The 13,137-nt window shown below is 38.3% G+C and overlaps 1 long non-coding RNA gene across 6 annotated transcripts in view; it reads left to right on the plus strand.

Annotated features, from left to right (window-relative positions):
- Positions 1-12,803, plus strand: part of LOC140604803 (uncharacterized) — a 135,034-nt gene extending 122,231 nt beyond the window's left edge. For 3 of the 6 annotated variants that reach the window (XR_012007620.1, XR_012007619.1, XR_012007621.1), the window contains exons 2-5: positions 85-182; positions 5,584-5,765; positions 8,872-9,054; positions 12,368-12,803. This is a non-coding gene — a long non-coding RNA (uncharacterized lncRNA). The remainder of the gene's footprint in view (positions 1-84; positions 183-5,583; positions 5,766-8,871; positions 9,055-12,367) is intronic. The other 3 variants (XR_012007622.1, XR_012007623.1, XR_012007624.1) reach the window with 1 other exon arrangement.
- Positions 12,804-13,137: the final 334 nt, after the last annotated feature.

A 13,137-nucleotide genomic window follows, 5' to 3' on the forward strand; every position in this document is an offset into this window, starting at 1 on the left:
GTGAACCTTCATCATGGAATTTGAACCCTTTTAGAAGAGACACAAAGGAGTTTGCTTTCTCTCTCTCTTCCCTGCCTTGTGAAGATCCAGGGAGAAGATTCCCATTAGCAAACCAGGAAGAGGACTCTTACTCAAACCTGACCATTCTGGTATCCTGGTCTCAGACTTCCAGCTCCAGAACTGTGAGAAATAAATTTCTATTGTTTAAGCCATCCAGTCAATAGTATGCAAAGTAGCTTAAATGTACCAAGACAATCTATAGAGAAGAAAATATAGTAATTTAATTTCTTCTGAATTCTGCATAACATTAGTCATTAATCTATATTCATATGTAATAAAGATCTTTCAGCAGAATGGACAATGCATAAGATATGCATTTACCAAGGTAAAGTAGACAGTGTTTTTCTTAAATTGCATACATCCACTTAGACTTTTTGGTTTTATAATTTGCCCTGTTTTATAACAACTTCCATGAACTGCTTATTTATTTCAAGTTCTACAATATGTATTTTTCATTTGATGAAATACAGACCACAGATGCTGTAATAGAGCTTAAATCGTGACAAAAACTCAATTGTGGTAAAAGAAATACACCAGAAGTAGTATTTGGTTCACTTTAAATTTTATTGGAATTGTATGAAGTAAATTAAGATGTGCGTGAGAGAGCTGATGGGTTATGATTGAAATTTTAGGTTCTACTCATTATTAGAAATCAAAATCAATTTAAGATGTCAGTTTTCAATAGTATTCTTATGTATAACTGAAACACAGAGATATGTAATATTTGGTACAATAAAGATACATGGCTTCTACTCTCTTGAGACATCTGTCTTCGTGAAAGAGATGAAGCGTACCAGCTCATGAGTTATGTAACCTTGAGACAATATTCCATTTCTACTTACAAGGATGAATAAATGTCATAATAAAGACCAACTATCATTTGTTATATACAAACTATGTGGTTCTTTTTTTTGGCATTTTTTTTTTCTGGATCTAAATAACTACAGGTGACATTTATGAGAAATGAAGTGTACTGAATTCAATTGAGAAAGTAGAGGATTCTATATCTCCATTAACTTGTGAGGTTTCATCATTCTAGTCCTTTCCTGACAGCCTAATGATCTTTACTTTCCCCAAATTCACGAGGCCTACAACAATCATTTGGCAATTAACTGTGCACTGAGTTAATACATCAGTTAGATTTCAGTACACATGTAGGAATATAGAGGGAGGATTGATCTGGTTCCCTGGAAAACATTTAGAGACCGATTTAAATGAAGAAGGTTATTGGGGAATGCTTTGGGTAACAGCGGAGGTGAGGAAAGTAGGAGAAGGCAAAAGGAGAAATTGAACTGCTAAGCAAGTGACAGTAGTTCCTGCCAGTCCTTCAGGGAGGGCTCACTTGGTTGGGGAGAGCTCCCCTCCACCCCACCACCCCACTTCCCTCACCCCACACAGCTCTCATCACCTGAGGGAGATTCCCAGGGAGGGACTATGTTCCTAGCTAGCACATTGACAGTCAATGTTTCTGACTGATAAAATGAGTCTAGGTCCTGAAGCCCAGACCTAGGAGACACATCACAGCATCCACTTTAGGCAGCAAGTGGATGCAAGGTGACTAATAGAGCCACAGGCCTCAGGTACGCTGTTTTAAAAACTGGCTTCTAGTGTATACTGGTTGTGCGACCTTGGGGAAGTTTCTTAACTTTTCTGTCCCTACTAAGTGGAGGATAAGAATACTGCAGGTATCTCATTGGGTTATTGTGGAAATGGATTGTGGAAATGGATGAGTTAACACATCTTAAGTACATAGCAGTTCTTGGAATATTGTGAGTACTCTGTAATTGTCAGCTATTAGTATTAGAGGTTGCTATAAAATGATGAAATTATTTTAAAAACTAACTTACCCATATGAATATTTGTTCCCATAAAGGACAAAAGGGGCTAGTAATAAATAAATTCCGAAATCCCTAATTGTTTAAAATAAGGATTTATTTCTTGGCCACGCTAGATATACAACATGAGTTGGCTAGTGTTTTCCTCATTCTCTGACCCAAGCTGACAGAGTAGCCACTAGCTGTATCACTGCTACTGGTATGGAAGAAAAAAAGAGATAGCATTTTATTTGTATTTATTTATTATTATTTTTTAATGTTTTATTTATTTTTCAGAGAGGAGGACAGAGAGAGTACATGAGTGCAGGGAGGAACAGAGGGAGAGGGACAAGCAGACTCTGGGCTGAGTGCAGAGCCCAACATGAGGCTTGATCCCATAACCCTGAGATCATGACCTGAGATGAAACCAAGAGTCACTTAACCCACTGAGCCACCCGGGCACCCCAAGACATAGCATTTTAAATGCTTGCTGACTCTTAAAACTTCCACCTGGAAATGATACATATCATTTCCACTTAGAGTTCATTGGTCAAAACAAATCACATGCGAACATAAAACTCTAAGGGATGTGAAGTACAATCCCACCCTTCATCTAGAAGAAAAATCAGAATGACTTCGTAATAGCACTAATGACTATTACAGTTTAAAAACTTACATGGGAGGATATGCTCTGAATGACAGCTAACCTTTATTGGATGTTTATTATGTATGTGCCAGGCACTGAGATAAACAGCAATACTATGATATAGATCCTGTTAATATCCCAATATTGTACATTAAAAAAAACCCTGAGGCTTAGAGAAACTTGATCAATATCGTGAATGTAGCAGGTGGTAAACATGAACCCAGATTCAGGCCTATCTGATTGCAAATCTCACTATTTCCTCTAAGAACTTCAGTGACACCAACATGACTCGAAATATTTTCAAAATGCATGCTTTTTAGGGGCGTGTTGGTGGCTTAGTCAGTTAAATAGGTGCCTTGGGCTCAGGTCATGATCTCAGGGTTGGGGTCAAGCCCCAAATCGAGCTTCCTGCTCAGTGAGGAGTCTCCCTCTGTGGTCACTCCTGCTCGTGCTCTCTCAAAATAAATAAAATCTTTAAAAAAATACATGCTTTTAAGATTTATTTCAAGGAATTAATGTTGGGAGTCTATTACTTAGAGGAACCAAACTCCCAAAGTTAAGTCTCAAATGTGAAGTCTTAAATGTAGTAACTTTTTTTTTCTGTTCCCATGATGGCATTGGATGGTTAAACATGTGAATAGATAGCACTCATTCCCTGGTTAACAGTCAGACTAATGGAGACTCCACTTTCTTTAGCACAAGGTGCATGGGGGTTATCTTCCTTCCAGCCAGGAGGATGCTTGTGGGCTAGGCCTAGAAGTGATACACATAACTTCTGCTCATTTTCTGTTGGCTAGAAACTCAATCACAGGGCTATACCTGACCACAAGGAAGGCTGGGAAATAAAGTTAGCTGTGCACCTAGACAGTCTTGCTTGTGAGACAACTATGCTTTTAATTTCCATGGGATTGAAGAGACCTTAAAATGGGATAAATGCATTTGAAGTTAGCAGGTTGTATCTCAAAGGCACTTCATTATTTGGCCTGCATTCCTCTTTTCCTTACTCTAGGGTAGTATGATATTTGGGTTTTTCTTACTCTTTAACATTTATTATCCTGCATTTTGTAACATGTAGTCTGCTTTTGGGCTAATGGGAAGGGTATAGGTAAAACTGTTTACATTTCCTTTAACTGCTATATGAGATTTTGTAATAATCAGCAGGACGAGTCATAGGACACTCCAATAATGATAAGCAGGAAGGAGCCCGTAGTCTTGCCCAGAGGAAGAGAGTTTCATGTGCTCCTGGGCCAGCAGTGCCTGCTTCTGGGGCCCACCAGACCACTAGATAACACTGAGGTCTGGAAGGAGAGAAGATCTTCAGATATATCCTCCAGATGGTCCCTTACAAACTATAATGAGAATTTGTAAGATGTTGTACAGGGGACGTGGACCTGGAAGAGAATTTTGAAACGTGATGCAATGAATTGGGAGGTTTAAGTCTTATTAATTTGAGCAGGTAGGTGTGCTGTATTGCCCACTCCCATGGTTAATCATAAAGTTAAGAGAGTCTTAAAGTTGAGTTCTGTATCTTCCTATGATCCTAGGGGTGGCCATCATTACTAGGAGCATGAGGGTCCAGTAACATATAACACTAAACAATGTATAAATGCTTTTAAAGACAATATTATTTTCATTCTGCCCACTTGAGAGGGTCAAGATCTCTGTTCTTCAGAATCGACTTTCTATTTCTAGCCCAATCCAGGCACTATGTATTTTGTTAACATGAAGCATGTATTAACAGTGGCTCTGAAAGTTAACAAGGCAGATACCTGCATCATCATTTTGTAGAAGAAAAAAATGGGCTCAGTGAGATGATGACTTTCCTTAGGTCTAATAGTTGGTAATAATACATTGAGTGTGAAGTGAGTTCTTCCAATTCAGTTGTTATTGTTCTTTCTGCCCAACTATGCTGCCTATCACATTCTTTTGAACATATTCAGGAGTAGCAGATATTCATTCTTTGAAGATAAGTTCGAGTTTGGAAATAGCCAGAAGAAGTGGGAAATACAATTGGTGACTGGTTAGATAATGCTATTTGGGATTTAAAAAAATGAAGTATATCTATAAACTAACACATTTTTTGAGGCTTATAAACTAGCACTATGTGATAATACATATGTCTTAAATATTTGTTGGTTTTATTGAGAAAAATGCAAAAAAATGCTTTAAAATTCATATTTTGACTATGTAGCCATATGACTTTTACTTATATTAAAATCAGAACCAGATCCAAGGAAATTGAAAACAGAAACTAACCAAGAGCACAGAGTGCAGAGTTCAAACAATGGTCGTGTTTAAAAACTGAACTTTTGTTTTCAGTGATTTTTAATAAAGTCTTATATCAATTGGTGATTTGGCCTCTGAGAGGGGTTACATATAAAGGTGGAGAGAGAATGAGCAGTTATTTCTATCCACTATGTGTTAGGTGATTTATTTTACTTAATCTTCAAACCAGTCCATGGAACAAATAATATTTCCATTTTCAAGGTGAGGGAAAGGCTCATGGTTTTCAGTTACTAATCAAAGGGCACAAGGGACTAGGAGGCAGAGCTAGAATTAGAATTCAAGTCCATCTGTTTCAGAGCCAAGGTATTTCTTCCAAACAATGCTGTCTCTTTTCAAAGGTATAATAAGAAGATGGAGTTGTAATAGATTGGTTATCTCACCAAAATATGTCTGGGTCCTAGAACCAGTGAATGTGATCTTATTCATAAAAAGGGTCCTTGCAGATATGATTAATAATCTCAAAATGAGGTCATCCTGGATTATCTGAATGGGTCCTTGACCTGACAACAAGTGTCCTTATACAAGATACGCAGGGGAGAAACAGAAGGAGAAGAGAAGGCCATGTGAAAGTAGAGGCAGATATTTGAATGATGCAGCCATAACCAAGTACCGGAAGCAGGAAGAAGCAAGGAATAGATTATCCTTAGAACCTTGGGAGGGAGTGCTGCCCTGCAGACACTTTAATTTCAGACTTGTGGCATACAGAGCGATGTGAGAATTAGTTTCTGTGTTTTTTTTTTTTTTTTCATGCACTAAATTTGTTGTAATTTGTTACAGCAGCCCTAGAAAGCCAATACAGGAAGTATGGGGAGGAACATGCATGGAGGAAGGACACGTTGATTTATTTAAGAGCAAAGAAGAAAGGATACTATCTTTGGAAACTGGTAGGCCTGGGGTTGAACCCCAACTGTGCTGCTGATTAACTGTGACTCTTGCAGAAGTACTATAACCTGTCTAAGGTGAGGTTTCCTTATCTGCAGAATAGAAATTATAATGCATTTCTCATCAGATTATAAGGATTTAATGAGAGTATATAAAACATTTAGCATAATATAAGAAGTCAGTTCCTCTGTGGATCAGAAGAATATTTAATAGTGAAATAAAACAATATCTTTGAGTTTAAGTAGCTTGTATAATTTTGTAAGTGAGACAGATAATGCAATATAGTGTTATATGGTCCATAATAGAAATAGGATACAGCAGTGGCACAAAAAAGGGAATGATTGATTCAGATTGGTTGATTCAGGGAAGCTCTCACAGTGAATACACTTGAGCTGAAACTAAAAGATGAACAGGCTTGTACCAGACAGAGGAGGGGTGGGGGACTGGAAATAGAAGAAACAGAATGTACAAATATCCTGAGATAGAAAACAAAATGGTACATACTAAGGCCAGCATAAGGTGTGAGAACAGGAAATGTTGGAAAAGGTTCAAAGAGTTAAGGGGGCCCAGATACAGATCATGTTGGGTCTTGGATATTACTAAAAGTAGTTTGCTTTCTCACAAGCACAAGTAGTGGATCTGATAAATATATGCAAATCCCTTCATCTTATATTTCCTCCTCTGGGAACTTACACTTAGTAAATAATTGAGAATATACACAAAGATTTAGCTAGAAGGCTATTAATCATATATTTTTTCCCAATATCATCAAAACTGTAAATAACCTAAATGTCCATAAATAGAAGAATGATTAAATAAACTATAGTATATGGAATACTAGATAGCCCTAAAAAGGGCATTATATAAATACTATTATAAATAATATGAGATAAATAAAAGAACTATTTGAAACCTGTTTAGAACTATTAGATATCTAGATTCCCCACCCCACACCTTGATCCCATATTTCTGTTCCTTCTCCATACATAATATTGAAGGTTTATTCCTTGGAGAGGGTAAAATAGATGGTGTCTGGGCTGGGGGACATCTGATGTATTTGAGAGTTGAAGCATCCTGAAAACAGGGAGCTAAATGCATGTATGTACATTGAATGTTGCTTCCTCGTGGCTGTTCCCTTCATGGGCTCCAGAGACAAAGGTGGTCAGGCCTTTACCTTCCAGGCATAAACCAGGAAGAAGCTCTATGGAATCTGACCAATTCAAAAGAAAAAAGACCTAAAGAGACTGACATTGAATGTGCTGAATAAACAGTCCTCCAGTTCTCTCTACCATAAAACTCTTGGTACCAAAGCTCTGCCTTTAAGCTTACATCTTCCATCAGCTTTTTAGCTCCCTTTTGTAAATATGAGAAGACACAAAATGTTACCAGATAATTGAGGAAAGTTTCTAAGTGAAAGACACCAAGACAAACGTGCAATTTGGTGGAAAAACATTTTTAAAAATTATCATTAATGTCCCTAGAAAGATAAGAAAAATATTTTATGTATAAAGAATAGGATGCTTCAAAATCAATGTCCAAAAACAAGACAGAACTTGAAAATTAAAAAGAAAAAATCATGGTAGAAAATACAAATACTCAAAATAAGATGTAGAAGTAAAATTATTTATTTCTATAGTACTGCAAAACCATTAAGCCAAACCACCCCCCCCACCCACACAAAAAAGAAAAACCGTAATGGAAAATAAGAGAGAAAAGATTAAAGCATCAGAACACCATTTGTGAAAGTCAAGGAATTTCAGAAAGATATTCCAGAAAAGTGGAAAGGAGGAATTCACCAACAAAAAAATTCAAGATTACTTCATAAAACAGAAGGATATAATTTTTTAGAATGAAAACACTGCAAAAAACCAAAAGTTTGATTTAATACTACTAGGGTTTGGGGAGTGTGCCTGTATGTGGGAGAAATGCTCATAACTGTATCTTTTTCCTGTTTCCTATAGAAACAATTACAGGTGGTTGGATCCACAAGGCCACCCCCTACTGTCTCTGGTTGCCACAATAGCACTAAACTGAAACAATGTTTCCAAGGAAAAATTCAAATGTGCATTCACTTTAGGCCATCAGGAATACTTGTGGTCACATTTTTGTAACAGAAATTACAAAGGGGTGATGAGGAGGTGGGATCAGGACCAGAGATGCTTTTTAAGTGCAGAAGAGTATCACCATTAAGAATAAATTATAGCAGATGGAATTCACTTTTCTTTTAATGCCTCCTAATTGAATTTGATCAGTTCCTAGGTGAAAAAAGAATAAAGATATAGTTAGGAGCATTTCTGGGTAGCGAGAGTTTGAAGAGACCTGGAGAGTAGAATCTCCAAAAGGAAATTGGAAGGAAAAAAAAAAAAAGGAAGGAGAGTTCTTTGGTCACTTGGCATGGCATTTGGCTTAACAATTGTTTGAGCTTCCATAAATACTGAGCTACATTGAGTTCATAAATTAAAAACTGCCTATACAGCATTTTGACATCTGGTCAACCTAACGAAAACTTTTATCTATGAATATTTTGAAATTTCACGGGCAATTAGAGAATAATAAAATTAGGTGGTAAAAATATAATTTCTAAAATTCTTTAAAAATTTTTATTAATATTTTTTATTGAAGTATAGTCGACACACAATGTTACATTAGTTTCAGGTGTACAACACATTTTACTGTGCTCACCACAAGTGTGGCTACCATCTGTGATATATAACACTATTACAGTACCATTGATGAATTGATGATATTCCCCTATGTTGTACCTTTCTCAATTAAAATTCTTAAAATTAAGAATTTTTGCCTTGGGGCCGAGGAAGAAACCTAAGAATTATATATTAATTTAACTTAATGAAGAGAAAAATAACTAAAGAGCTGACCATTTTCTAAAATTCCAGAAGTAATAGTGCATTTAATTGAATGCTCATAATAATATAGTAAAGGACAGTCTATCAAACTCAATTTTAATTAATTAAATATGCATTGTATTGGTATCTTTAATATCAAGATAAAAATCACTTACTGCTTCAGTATTTCCCAAATGTTTATTCTTGGCAGACTGACTTTTGCTGTAGATGAAAAGGGTTCATAGACATTTTCAATCCTATTTACCAGAATGAGTTTTTGGCTCATCTTTCATACTGTGTTACTGACCTCTGTAAAGAATTGCCCTCCTTTCCTTTATAGGACATTTCAGATACCAACCTTGCTGATTTTGTGATGCTGCCCTGATTTCATGCCTGGCACAGAGATAATATAAGCATAGTGATACTTTGTGAACTTACTAAATTGTGGCCAGTCTTGTCCTGGGATCTTCACTTCTTCACTTGATTACCTTGTGACTCAGGCCCAACCCACAGAGGGAAGCAGGTAATTCATAAAGGTAGTGAGCTGTTGGGGAGGACTGCAACATTTCCCCATTCACTTCAGATATAGGAGGGTAACACCTCCTTCAGACCAGCTAGGTAGGCTGCATAGAAACCACAAGGAGATACTGAAGGAACCTGATATCAGAGGAAATTGGCATCTCTCTCTTTAGCTAGAAGCTGGCTGAATTACAAGGCCTTATACCTTCCTTGGGACTGCCAGAGCAGTAGAAGGTGAGAGATGTTGAGAGAGTAGCCTGGTGCTTCCTGACCACTGAGGTATACATGAGTGGAGACTGGGGCTCCTCACCTGGGGAATTTTGAAGGCAGGATGACACATGGAGTAGTCCTAATAACAGAACAGAATGAGCAGGCACCAGGGAGTAGCCTGCTTTTCCATTTGGCACGGAAAAGATGTTTGCGTGTCCTATGGCATAAGAGAATACTATGAAAGGTAGAAGTGATCTTAAAAGCACTTTGTCCCAGAGGTACATTGCCGAGGCAAGAGAACACTGTAGTGATAGGTTGGGATAGGAGGATATATTCTATTCGGGATAGGGAGAATTTTAAGAGATAAGCCAAAAACTGGATTATGTTTGTCTGGGAACTGTGCAGTATGGAGTGCCTGCAAAGCTCCCGAAGGAGCTTCCCCTGAACCTTGCAAAAGTGCTAGTATTTGGATATCTGTCTCAAAAAGGTCATGGATGGCCAGTCAGTATTAATCAAGGGAGAACTAAAACGCAAAGTAATTAAGCAAGGAAAAGAATATATACCTTTCCTTTAATCTCATCTTCTGCAACTTAGACCCTAGAAAAGCCAGAAATGAGAGGGGAATGGGGGAAGAGAGGGAAGGGCAGGAGGGGGAACAGGCTAGTTTCCTCTCCCCCCCATTGCAACCCTGAATGAAGGCAGTTGGGGAGAGGCTTTATTTATTTATTTATTTATTTATTTATTTATTTATTTATTCATTCATTCATTCATGAAAGACATACACACACACACAAAGAGAGAGAGAGAGAGAGAAAGAGAGGCAGAGACACAGGCAGAGGGAGAAGCAGGCTCCATGCAGGAAGCCTGATGCAGGACTCAATCCCGGGACTCTGAAATCATGCCCTGAGCCAAAGACAGATGCTCAACTGCTGAGCCACCCAGGTGGCCAGGGGAGAGGCTTTAAATTAGATAGGAGATTAGATTTAGATAGGACCAAGCCACTTTTAATCCCTCCATGGGAGTCACCATTAAGGAAATGGGGCTTTTTCATATACCTGAAAAAAATCTGGAGACTATGGGGTCTGTCTGAAATAAGGACCGAGAGATGGAGATTCAGCAGAGCATGCTTAAAAGCAATGATTGGAGAAAAGTAAAGTCATCTCCACCAAGTTCAGACTGCTTTATATATTGAGTATACTGGGAAGAAGGGTTCAAATTCACATGTTCCAGGGCCACTGGAGATCTGGCTATGAATGGTAGATACATTTGGCATGAAAGGGCTCAGTATTCTCATTTCAAAGATTAGTTATATCCATTATTGTATCTTTCTTGGTCTTATCACTCAGAGAATATATCGTATACAAAGAAATATACAGCTTAATGGATTTATTTTTATTTTGGATCATATTTGGATTATAATTTTTTAAAAATATTTTATCTATTTATTCATGATAGACACAGAAATAGTGAGGCAGAGACACAGGCAGAGGGAGAAACAGGCTCCATGCAAGGGCGTAGGACGTAGGACTCAATCCCGGGACTCTAGGATCACACCCAGGCCGAAGGCAGGCGCTAAACCACTGAGCCACCCAGGGATCCCCGGATTATAATTTAATTTAGACTTTATATCATCTCATATTTTTGGTGAGTCATTGTGGATTTGTCTTCTGATTGTTGGAGGAGGTCATCAAGAAGATGTGACCGCTGGTTGACCAGTGAGCTGGACTTGGGCAATAGGATGCTTCCCACCCCTTCCTCTGTCCTTGGAGAATATATCCTGCCCACTGTTTCCACATTAGGAGCTACCTCAGGGTCCTAGCCTTTAGGGAGTAATGTGTTATTGAAGCTATGTTGGTTGTGCATATTATTGAACCCAGTTAAGACCTCTGTATAAACTCTCAAGATTGTGGCAGGTGGGTGTGGAGATCTACTGGTCTTGTAGCTGCCCAAGACAAGCCTCCTATGTAAGTTCCCTTGCCTTTTAAAATTGCCACTTCCCAATGTGGAGTGGTCTGACTTTTTTCCTGTGTTCTCTCTTTGCCCTGCATATAGGGGGTCAGTTTTGGATTTTACCCTGAGAAACTCCTGGGCTTTTGGACCATTATTAAGGCATTCCAGGAAAAGATGATGGAAAAGCCTTTAACTCTCTTATGTCCCAAATTGGGCCTATTTCTTACACCAGGGAAGATCTTAGCTATGGAAAAATGACACATTCAGTAAACAGGGAAAACATATAGAAAGCTCTTTCTTATTTTGGGGGAATACTGTTTTCAGAAGAAGTGTCAGGGGAGGCTGCTCAATGCTGGCTTAGTGGTTGACCTCCTTTGTAACAGTAAACCTTTGTTTTTTTTTTGTTTTTTTTTTTTTAAAGATTTTATTTATTTATTCATGATAGTCACACAGAGAGAGAGAGAGAGAGAGAGGGGCAGAGACACAGGCAGAGAGAGAAGCAGGCTCCATGCACCGGGAGCCCTACGTGGGATTCGATCCTGGGTCACCAGGATCGCGCCCTGGGCCAAAGGCAGGCGCCAAACCGCTGTGCCACCCAGGGATCCCTACAGTAAACCTTTGTGATGGTTAACTTCACATTCTAGTTGCTGAGAAGTCAGTGCTTCTAAGGTGTTAAGATTTGGCACACTATCACTTTCAGAAATGGTTTTTGAAAGAAAGCCTAAGCCACTAGGGTTTTAGGGAGGCTTATGACGGGGCTTTTAGTAAAATATATGGAAGCTCATGGGCAAAGTGCAGAATTGGAAGAGTAGGACACCAGTTCTAAACCTACTTCTGAAAACAATCAGCTTTTTGACCCCGGGAAAGGAAAACTTTTTTCTGAACCCTTTTATCATTTATAAAATTAAGAACTTCAGAAAAGACACCCAGGATTCTTTCATGCTATAACATTTTGATGTGTTTCTGGTGCAAAGCATAATCTAAAAGGGAAAGTTTATGATGTTCTAACAGGTTAGGGAGTGGATAATAAAATATTTATTTATACCATTCTTTCATGAGTAGATATACTAAAAACTGATGTATAATCTACCAGTATGGTAGGAAGTTAATGATTTCTCTTGGTCTGATCTCTTTTATTACATATCCCTGTTTTTCAGGCTCCTACACTCCTCAACATAGTTGCAGACTCTCTTCCACACTGAGACTTTTACCAAAACTACAAACTAGAAGTTGACATGAAGTAATTGTGGTTTTCATGGAGTTATGTTTATGTTAAGGAACACAAAGTGTCCTGCTATCAGCATGTGTGGACTGTTCTAAAGCAGAACAATCTGTAAAATCAAAGGGAAACAGAACTGACAAAATTGGAAGCGTTCTATTCTCATAGAAAGAGACGCATAGGGCAGCCCCCGTGGCGCAGCGGTTTGGCGCTGCCTGCAGCCTGGGGTGTGATCCTGGAGACCCGGGACTCCCTGCGTGGAGCCTGCTTCTCCCTCTTCCTGTGTCTCTGCCTCTCTCTCTGTGTCTATGAATAAATGAATAAAATCTTAAAAAAAAAAAGACGCACAAAGTAAATGGACTTTAATTCCACCTGAGTCTAAATATCTATTTATTTCTTCTTTGTGTGGTTGAAGGTGCCATCTATATATCCTAACCCTTCCAAGGGAAGAATGATGTTGAGAGCTCCCATGGTGAAATAATCAGAAGTTGCCAAATTGTTGAGAACTGAGTGCCAGGGTTTTATCTTTGAGTCTTAGGATTCATAATCTGCTGTTAAGTTCCTTCTTTCTTTGACTTGATTGGGGCATATGCCACAGTAAAGGTTTAGAAAAATTTTCCAAATATGACCATTTAATTTCCTACAGGTTTTTCATAAGTTTCTTCCTGGATTGGATTCATCCTTAAAGGAAATCTCTTAGAAATTTAA

The sequence above is a fragment of the Canis lupus genome, chromosome 15 (assembly GCF_048164855.1).
Source record: "Canis lupus baileyi chromosome 15, mCanLup2.hap1, whole genome shotgun sequence".
NCBI lineage: Eukaryota > Metazoa > Chordata > Mammalia > Carnivora > Canidae > Canis > Canis lupus.